This window comes from Lepus europaeus, chromosome 3, assembly GCF_033115175.1.
Source record: "Lepus europaeus isolate LE1 chromosome 3, mLepTim1.pri, whole genome shotgun sequence".
Taxonomy (NCBI): domain Eukaryota; kingdom Metazoa; phylum Chordata; class Mammalia; order Lagomorpha; family Leporidae; genus Lepus; species Lepus europaeus.
This window is the reverse complement of record NC_084829.1, coordinates 103884744-103895661: the sequence shown is the minus strand read 5'-3', so window position 1 is coordinate 103895661 and position 10918 is coordinate 103884744.

The following is a 10918-nucleotide window of genomic DNA, read 5'->3' as shown; positions in this document are numbered from 1 at the left end:
TTCATAAATATGAAGTCTAAAATTTTCTCTATAAATCCAAAGGTTACCGTGACATCTGTATCTGTGTTATTACCGTGTGGAAGGCATATAGTCATACATGAGAATGCATACCTATGGCGCCCTCAGGGGAAAGGTACCTGAGAGAAAGCCCCGCACCCAGCTGGTGCAGGCAGCAGCAGAGTCTGGACTCGCCCTGCACAGCATTAGCTCTCTTGGGCAGCCAGTTTCAATCACCGTCGGATGTCTGAGTGGCACTAACTAGACCCTCCTGCTTTCGCACTCTCTCATTGTTTGATTGTAGCTGGACCCTTGGGTGGTGCCACTGTGAGCTGTAGGTATGGCTGCCCTCCTAGTGTGTGGTCTCTTATCTACTTGGGGCAGCAAGAGAGGCAAAGCCAAAATGCCCTGCAGCCCTCCCCTTCTGCCTGGGTCTCTCTTTTCTTTTCCTTAAAGATTTAGGTATTTATTTGAAAGAGAGTGACATAAAGGAGAGAGAGAGTGACAGAAAGGAGAGAGGGAGAGAGAGAGGGAGGTCTTCCCTTCACTGCCCTGGTTCTCTTCCCAAATGGCTGCAATGGACATGGTTGGGCTAGGCCAAAACCAGGAGCCTGGAACTCCATCTGGGTTTTCTATATGGGTGGCAGGGCCCCAAGCACTTGGACCATCTTAAGATGCTTTCCCAGGCTCATTAGCATGAAGCTGGATCAGAAGTACAGCAGCCAGGACTTGTACCCAGCTCTATATGGAATGCTCGCATGGTAAGCAGCAGCTTAATGCACCGTGCCGCAGCACCAGCCCCTGCCTGGGTCCCTTGTGTCCCGGATTGGCCATCAGCCTCTGCTTTGCATTGCCCCTGTCGCAGCCCTTTCTTCTGGGCTCTCAGTGCTTGTTTTGTCCCTTGCCTCTTTGGTTAGACCATAAGCTTCACTGGGGCAGGGCATCGTCATGTCTACTGTGGAGTCTTCTGAGTCCTGTGCCACAGGTAGCACCTGAGTGTAGATGGGACCCAACATCTCTTTTGAATAAGAGAAAAACGAACCCTAGAAATGAATGGATGGATACAAGGACGGAGCAGGCCCTTCATTCATGGTCATTGCTAAGAGGTGAGACCACAGAATCCCGAAGGGAAGGGTTGCAAGCATTGCTGCCTCCCCACGGGCCGGACAGGGCTGCTAACGGTGGGCAGAACTTGAACGACTGTTTAAAAATAGCCGCCTGATTGCTTCCTCGCATGGACAGCGCAACAGGGTGGGGGTGGTGTGGATGCAGGGAGGAGCTGCAGGTGTGCTGCTGGGGATGTGACTAGGAGGGGCTTTCTGGAAGCCACAGAAGCCCATGGGTGGGAGACCTGCCTGGTTCTGGCCCACAGGCCCTTCTCTGCCTAGAGAGAAGAAGCTTGTGTTTCTCTCCTGCACCTTTGTCAGCACAGCCCACACATCAGGAGCCCCGGGGGTGGATCCTGTTGGTCGGAGTGTTGCAGTGCCAGAATGCTTGTAGTGATGGAGTTTGGGGCTCCTGCTCATTCTTTGATTGCTCCCTATTCTCTTTCCTAAGCCTGATCTGCCTCTTGCCCTAAGTCCCACTTTAGTGCCTAGGTTTCTGGTAAGGTAGATTCCTAATTATAAACCAAACCAATTAAATGTGTAAATGATTAGTTTCTGTTGCTGAAGACAGGTCTTTAAAAAGTGCATGGACAGTGCATCTTAAGAAAAAAAAAAACTGTGATGCATTCAAAAAGTATTTTGTGCCAAAATCAACTAACCTCATTCCATTGTCCACGAACTTTTTGAAATACCCCAGTATCTGAAATCAGTACTTGTATATTGGTCCTCTCACTTGATTTAGGGCTTAAACACTTTCAAATGTATGGATTTTATCTATTTTTTAAAAAAATTATTTATTTGAAAGGTAGAGCAACACAGAAGGAGAAAGAGAATCTGTCATTGACTGGTTCACTCCCTATATGGCCCCAATAGTTAGGGCTGGGCCAGGCTGAAGCCAGGAGCCAGAAGCTCCATTTTGGTCTCCCACAAGTACTCCAGCCATCTTCCTCTGCTTTCCCAAACACATTAGCTTGGAGCTGGATTGGAAGCAGAGCAATTGAGACTTGAACCTGAGCTCTGATATGGGTTACTGGTGTCGCAAGCAGCGGCTTAACCTGCTGTGCCAAAACATCAGCCCTTGTTTTTTTTTTTTTTTTTTTCCCCAGTACTTGAATATCCAAACATGGTTTGTCAATGAGAAAGTAAGACAAGTATGAACCTGCATGCATTATATATACGTTAGAAACATTTATAAAATGTTCATATGCTGTGCTCAATCATTGGGCATCTACAAGGCTGTCCTAAGGAAATAGTTTAAAATGCTAACAGAAATGTATGCATAAAGATGCTCACCACAATGTTACTTATAATAGCAGAAAACCTGGGAACAGCATCCATGTCCGACTTTAAGAGGATGAATAAGTAAATGGTAACACAACCTTCTACTGACTGGATGATCTAGAGGCTGAGCTTATGAGTTTCTTTGTCCCTTTGTGATATTCTCCAAGATTCCATCCATGGATGAGTATTATAAATAATTACTTTTACTGCAAGAAATAGTGATGCAAAAAAATTAGATGTTGTGCCATTGGGATACGTACTAAGTTATCACCACTCTTTATCCAGGGGAGCAAGTCATGGTTTTTTTTTCTCCAAAGATTCATTCATTTATTTGAAAGGCAAAGTTAGACAATGAGAGACAGAGCTATCTTCCACCTGTTGGTTCACTCCCCAAATGGATGCAATGGCTGGAGCTGAGCTGGTCCAAAGCCAGGAACTTGGTGGGTGCAGGGGCCCAAGCACTTGGGCCGTCTTCCACTGCTGTCCCAGGCCATTAGCAGAGAGCTAGATCAGAAGTGGAGCAGCAGAGACTTGAACTAGCGCCCATATGGGCTGCCAGCACCACAGGTGGCAGCTTTACCTGCTACGCCACAATGAGGGCACCAGTGACTTTTTTTTTTTGAAAACTTTCAGATGTGTGAAAAGTTATAAATAATGTTTTGTAAACATATACAATAAAATTTTGTTTACCCAAGGAGAAGCATTATTATACAGTTGTTGCTAACAAATTTGTGAATGCATGATGTGCTCTGAGTCCGTTTTTCCTGGGGACCTGAAGTTAAAAATGTTATCAGAACGGAAGCAACGGAGTGGATGCGTAGTTAACAGGATGTCTCGCAGAGGGGCTGCAGCCTCCGTCAGTGACAGTTGGCTTTGTAGTTTACATCACAACCCCGTGGGATGGAAATCGGGTGATCCGTGGCTCTGTGGAGCTATTTGGGGGCACTAAGTGGGGGCAGACCTTGGTCATTATGGCCCAATTTGGGGTTGCTCTGTTCTCTTGCAAACATTACTTGTGCAGGCAGTAGCCAGACAATTCTAAATTAGTGGCGGGCTCCTTGAGGATGGTGAAGCTGTATAATTAAAGATCTGGGTCCCAGCACATTTAGTTTGACGCAATATTCTTTCTTCCTCTGAAGAGGCTGGGTCAAACAGAGGCTTCGGGTCATGTGTGGACATGACTTTGGTCTCTGCATCCCGTTTCACTAGTATTTCAAAAAAAACCTCCCCAGGATGTGCCACAAAGGGGGCCTCTTTCTAAGAGAAGATGGAAGACTGCAGGATGGAAGAGAAAAGGGCTCTATCAAAGTTGGATCAGAAGATCTCTTCTTCCTGGCAAGTGTGAATCCAGTTTTATTCACTCCTGTTTTATTAACATCTCTGAGTTTGGGGCAATATTGTTCTCCCATGAATCTTAATGGAATCACCAAATTTGAAGAGCAGTTGAAGCAGGATAAGAGGGCTGGGTGTTAGTTCAGAGAGAGAGGAATGAAGCAAAGAAACCAAGCTTGTTTTCTGCGTAATTCGAATTCTGTGCTCTGTAGCTTGGGAATACCCAGTCAGCTGGTACCAAGAGAGGGTTCTGTTTTTTTGACTTGCACTGGGGCTACATGATCTTGTTGAATCCTCACAGCTATCATTTGATCTAGGCATGCTTCTTTAGCTCTAATTCAGAGGAGGAAAAGGAAGTGCAGAGTGGCTTTTATAAAGGGAAAAGTGACTTCCCTCCCTTTGCCCCGAGCCAGGATATCAAAGTAAGAGGCTTCCGCAGAGGATTGTGCCTATCCAGAAATCACTTGAACACCCCCATACTGTGCAGTCACGAGTGTCCTAACTCCCAGACGCCTCTGCGTGTACAGGTCAGTGGGGTTAGACCTGCCCTAATGCAGTGTCTAGACCCTTGGGGTCTCAGGATTTTCGAGGGTTCAGAATCTCTTCTCCACCTTTGCCTCCTAATTGCGTAAACCAAGCCAAAGAGTGAACACGGAAGGACCACACTTTTGCTGGGATAGGGCCTGTCCCCCTGGTGTGTGTCTTCCTTCCATGTTCCTAAAAAAAAAAAAAAAAAAAAAAGAGATGGTGAGAAAATGAGGATGGAAATTTTGACTGTCGCCCGTCCTGTTAGCCCTGCCCCTCATCTCTTGTGGAGGGCAATCGTCCTACTCCCACCTTGAAATATGTCAGCGGGCACTTAGATGGCTTCCAATTACAGTGCATCCCATGGACTTTTGGTCAAAATTAAAGAATAAGAGAATCCAGGGAGGCTTTGGGCACAGAAACATCAGCTGAGGGTAACAGGCAATGGAACAGAATGTCAAGACCAAAGAAATGAAGGGCTGTGAAGAATTGTCAGTTACTGACTTGGCTCAACCTCTGATTCTTGACAAATTTTTTTTTAAAAATATATTATTTGCTTATTTGAAAGTCAGAGAAAGAGAGATCTGCTGGTTCACTCCCCAAGTGGCCTCCACTGGCTGAGTCGGGTTGAAGCCAGGAGCTTCTTCAGAGTCTCCCACATGGGTGCAGTGGCCCAAGCACTTGTGCCATCCTCCTCTGCTTTCCCAGGCACATTAGCAGGGAGATGGATCAGAAGTGAAGCAGCAGGGACACGAACCAATGCCCACATGGGATGCCGGTGTTGCATGAAACAGCTTTCCTTGCTATGCCACAGCACTGGCCGTGCATGTCCCCCTACCCCAGCTCCTGCCTCCCAGGCAAAAATTACAAGTTATTTGGAGGGGAAATAGTTTTATTGCTCTGGGACCTTGTCAGTTTTTTTTTTTTTTAATTGAAGTTTCTCTTTAACCAGAGAGAAGTTGGTAATTACTATTGATGATTTACCAATGAGGCACCTGAATATGCAGCCTTGCCCAAAGATACCAAAAAGGAATTTAGTTACCTTTGATGGGGACCAAGGCCTTGTGGCCAATTATTCCTGAGACAGGATGGATTGCTTCGTTCATGCTCTTAGATACATTTTCTAAACTCCTACCAATTGTCCAGGTCATCTTTAGTACAAATCCAGTGCCCCTAAACTCTGCATGTGGACTCTTAGCTATAGCCTCTCCTGTTACAATAACACAGGAGAAAACATTGCTCTGCGATTTCTGGCCAATGGCTGACAAGTGGTATGTGCCACTCGTAGGTCAAAAGCCCCAGCAAGAAGCCCTCCTATCTCCTCCAAAGCTTTGTCTGCCCTTGCCAAGATGGCCTGGAGATCACAGGTGAATGTCGGGGAGCCCCAGGTGGAGGTGGCTTGAGGCCCCTTTGCAGATAGAAAGGGAGCTGCTCTGGGGAGCTGCAGGGTCCTGCTGACTGCATCCGTGAGAAGGAACTCTGCCCTTTGGGAAACTGGATGTTTAGGATGAGCCTCTCCTGGTTAATCCCAGAGCTCTTCTGCAGGGGAGTGGCGTGGAACATGTTTCTTTCCCATGATCCATTTTTGAATAATTGTTCAACTTTCCAAACCTATTAAGAATCTGGCTTAGTGAAGAGAAATCGCTGAAAACAATCTTTTTGGCATCTATTATCTAGGTGTGTCTCAGGTGTCAGAATTTGGCAGGGGGCCAATGCTGTGACATAGCAGGTAAAGCTACTGCCTGCAGTGCCAGCATCCCATATGGGCACCCGTTTGAGACCTGGCTGTTCCACTTCCAATCTAGCTCTCTGCTATGGTCTGGGAAAGCAGTAGAAGATGGCCCAAGTCCTTGGGACCCTGCACCTGCATGGGAGAACTGGAAGAAGCTCCTGGCTCTTGGCTTTGGATCAGAGCAGCTCTGGCCGTTGCAGCCAATTGGGGAGTGAACCAGCAGATGGAGGACCCCTCTCTATCTCTCCTTTTCTGTGTAACTCTGACTTTCAAATAAATATTAAAAATTTTCCCAAATGGTCTTAATAGTCTTGTTTTTCCTACCCACAAAAAACTTATGTCCTGGACACTGCTCTGTGCCATGAGGCAATTGAGGGACCGGAGTCCCTTTGGGTTGTCTCCATCCAGACTGTAATCTATGAATGATTTTTTTCTAAGGTTTTCTAGAACAGAAAACCTTTCTTGTCATCTTCATGATTTTGCCACATGTTGACATTCTCTTTATTACTTTCTACTTTGTTTTTCTCAAATATTCAATATTTTTTCATTCTGTTTTTGAAAGTAATTACAAGTTCTTTATCATTACTATAAATGGAAGTCCACTATCCCTTGCTGGGAATAAAAGGGAACCATAAAAGCAGCCATAATAATTAAGCTGAAGCTAGTAAATATTGCCTGTTAAATGTCCCGAGGCCCAGGGCTATGTTTTCTTTGAAACTTGAAGGGAAGAAAGCATTTTAAGTGTGAAGGCACATTCTTTCCCCTAGCCCACGCCGAGGCTTCCCAGTTGAGGCAATCGGGAGGACTGGAAGAGAACTGAACGGGGCATGATTTTCCCAGCATTAAAATCGGACACTACCTCCAGTGGTGTACCAACAACTGAGAGCAAAGGAAAGAACCCTGGAACCTTAGTCATGAGTAGCACCTTTCATTCTGGGAAAGTGTGTATTCTGAAAACAAAATTCTACGGAGTTCAGGGTTTTTGCACCAAAATGAACTTCTCTTTTAAAACATTATTTGGGCCGGCGCCGTGGCTCAACAGGCTAGTCCTCCGCCTCACGGCGTCGGCACACCGGGTTCTAGTCCCGGTCGGGGCACCGATCCTGTCCCGGTTGCCCCTCTTCCAGGCCAGCTCTCTGCTGTGGCCAGGGAGTGCAGTGGAGGATGGCCCAAGTGCTTGGGCTCTGCACCCCATGGGAGACCAGGATAAGCACCTGGCTCCTGCCATCGGAACAGCGCGGTGCGCGGGCCGCAGCGCGCTACCGCGGCGGCCATTGGAGGGTGAACCAATGGCAAAAGGAAGACCTTTCTGTCTCTCTCTGTCCACTATGCCTGTCCAAAAAAAAAAAAAAAAAAAAATTTGAAAGGCACACACACACAGTCTTCCATCTACTGGCTTACTCCCTAAATGCCTGCAACAGCTGGGCCACGGCAGGCTGAAGACAGGAGCCAGGAACTCTCATCTGGGTCTCCCACATGGGTGGTGGCAGGGACCCAAGTACCTGGGCCACCCTCTGCTGCCTTTCAGGTGCATTAGCAGGAGCTGTATAGCATGCAGAGGTGGGAGTAGATCCCATGTACTTGGGTATGGAATGTGGTGTCCCCAGAGGCCGCTCAACCCACTGTGCCTCAACGCCCTCTCCTACTTTACACTGATCTGAATTAACCTTTGTGGAACATTTATGATACAGAAATTAGGGAATCGGATGATTTTTCACGTAAGATCTAAAATTTTTCTGTGTGTTGCACATTTTATTTGATCTTAGTAAAAGAAATATGATTAGCTTTCATCATTGAAGAAAACCTTAGGCACAAAAAGTAGGTTTTTAAATAATGATTTTATTTATTTGAAAGGTAGAGTACAGAGACAAAGATCTTCCATCTGCTGGTTCACTCCCCAAATGGCCATAATGGCTGCAGGGGCCCAGGCACTTGGGCCATCTTCCACTGCTTTCCGAGGCCATAACAGAGAGATGTATCAGAAGCAGAGCAGCTGAGACATGAACCAGCATCCATATGGGATGGGGGTGCCACAGGTAGAAACTTAGGGGGCTGGCCCTGTGACATAGTAGGCTTACTGTCTTTAAGTCAACATGTTTTAGCTTAATATTTAATAAGAGTTGAACACAAAATAATATGGAAATGAAGCTCTGGGTTGTACTCTTAATGAGACACTAGTTTAATTTCTTGTCGACTTGTCCTTAATTCTTTTGGAAACAAAAAATAATAGCCACACAGTGATAATAGGGTTGTTAGAATTATGGAGCTTTCTGAATAAAGACTTTCTCAATATGTCAGTTTGGTTCCACACTTGCTGCCCTCCCCTCCCCCGCCCCAAAATTTGAAGTAAAATGCTCTGTTGTTTCAAGAACTTTAGTTCAGGACAAAGCTGCTCTTTTGCACAATAGAAGAGTTGGCCAACACACCAGCTCCCAGCCAGACACAGGACAGGCCCCAACCTAAATCTTACTTCACTTGCTTCCGCGTGTCCTCAGCAGGGAAGTCAAATATTATTTCTCCCGCTGTTGGCTCGAAATGCTCCCCATCATTTAATAACGTTTATCAGTCCCTTTGTTTTCACACTGACTGTCCCAGCGGGCTGTGAGATCAGCAACGTGGCAGCCTCAAGGTCCCCGTGGTGAGTCACAAGCTTAGCGCTCAGGAAATATGGCTGGATATTTACATGACAGTAAATCCTGCTGGTCCAGAGGCCAGGAGTCTTGGGTGCTCCTTCTTGCCCAAAGGCAAGCTGATTGCCTTTTAAGGGGATGGGTAGGGACTCTGCCATCTTCAGGGTGAGAGATTGGTCCCAATGTGGTAGCCGATTTCTCTCGTCTACAGTCTTATGTGAGGACAACTTGACTTTACCACATAGTGTCATTCTGCCTGATTTATTTTGATCTTTTCCCATAATGCTCTGCTCCTCAGCCTCTTTAGTCCATCAACTTTTATTATTATTTGTATTGTGTTTTTCCAGTTCGGTTCTGATGTCCCTGGCCAACTACCTGCCTGCTTCCTGTCTTTTCTCAACCTCCTTTGTATCTCCTGAGTAAACGTGACCAACTCCCTTCTACTCTTTCCTTAGCCACCCGTCCAGTGCTACAAATGCACCAGCAGCAGCACCTGGGGTGGCGGTGGGGGTGGGGGAGGAGGGGAAGTGTGGGAGGGATGGTTGGAGCAAAACCACCTTTTCCTCTGCTCCTGGGCATCCCAGAAGCACTTGCTCCCCCTTCTCAGGGTGGGGCCGGCGTCCCTGCTCCAGTCTCTGTGTCCCCTCCTGGGGCTGAATCCTGAGCCCCACCCCTCCTCTTTCCTGCATTCCTTTCTGCCATTGTTAAGTGTGTCCTTATTAACTGGGACTCCTGGCACCCAGCCTGCTTCCCTGCCTGCTGTCAGTCACTCCTTCGCTTTCATTCTTCATCTCAGCCTTATCTCCCTGCCTTTTGGATCCTTAATCTCCAAATCCTATCTTGTTGCATTTCCCCAGACTGCTGGCTACAATTGAAAGTTTCCCACTTCCTGTCCAAAAGCCAAATTCCATTTTTCTTTCAACTTCCTCCTCAAAGCCTCGTGCGGACTTGAATGGACATTCCCCAAGAGGTAGGGGTGTAAACAAGACCATAAACGTGTGCTCGTGTTAGAGGGTCTTCATGTGGGCCGTCTTCCTTCCTGAGCCCGACCCCTGGCTGCTGAGCACATGGTCGTTCCGCTGGGATGTAAAGCTCACGGCTCTGGGGAGCCTGCCAGCGCGCCGCCTGTCCCGTGGCCTGCCTGTTGGTGGTCTCCAGGAACCCAAACAGGACTTGGCTCTCACTGATGCATAGTTGCTGGACTGTGCACATTGCAACCAGGTGATTTCCTGAAGTATGTGCAGGGTCTCCTAACTCGCTGGGGGGAACCCCTGCCAGGAAAAACCTATGGACATGCATCTCTATCTGTTTATGTATAGGTAAAATATATACACATGTCAACAGTTTTCTCCAAGATCTCCCAGCCTCCTCTTCTGTTCTTCCTTACCCCTCCCTCCCCCCCCCCCCCCCGCCCGCCGCCAGGCCCCCCAGAGCTCTCAAGATTTAATTGTACATGGATGTTTTTCCAAGCCTCGTTATCTTGAATGTACCCTAGAAATGGATCTGTGGAGAAGTCTTGTTCAGCAGCTCCCTAGTGCTTTTCATGCTACCCTCAACAAGCTGATCAGACAAGTGTCGTGGGAGGCCTCCAGCCCTGGAGATGTCGCAGCTGGCCAAGGTAGTAGAGCTAATACACAGAAGAACCAGGATTTGACCTCTTGGAGAGCCGAGTCCGCACCTATTGATGTCAGTCTGATTTAATGATGTCAGTCTGATTTAATGATGGAGAGTCTGGCCAGGTGTCTCACTAGGGACTGGCATGGAAACGTCGGTCTCTGAAGGACCAGAAGCCCTCAGGTCAGGAAGTGCTCCACGGAAGCTCACCCACCCATGCAATCAGCAGAAGAGCCTTTCTTATTTGGAGCCAGGCTGGGGCTGTCAAAGTCGGGAGAGCCACAGGAGGCTGAGATGCAAAGTGTTAGGTTGAGGGAGTAGGGCACCTAGTTGGGTAGTTGGCTGTGGAGCCACAGGTAGAGCCGGGCAGAGATGGAGATGGGCACGTCAGGGGGTCAGAGCTTGGAACAGCAGGTCAGTGGGCTGGGGTGGGTGTGTGATGGCAGGTGTGGTTATGTGCATTTTATGGAAGTTGAAGAGTCACCCAGATGACCTGTTGGTTAAAAGTGAAGGCCAAGGCCGCACCAGAGGGTGTTCCTCAGCCTCCATGGTTGCTACTCCTTTCCCCCCAGCACCTATCTTGGGCTGGTGTTGAATTGATTTGTATTTGGTTGAAGAGCTGAGCATGGCGTATGATGGCTGATTAAGATGAGGCGCTTGAAAAAGGACCAGAACTTCCGTTGATAACATCAGCTGCTTTC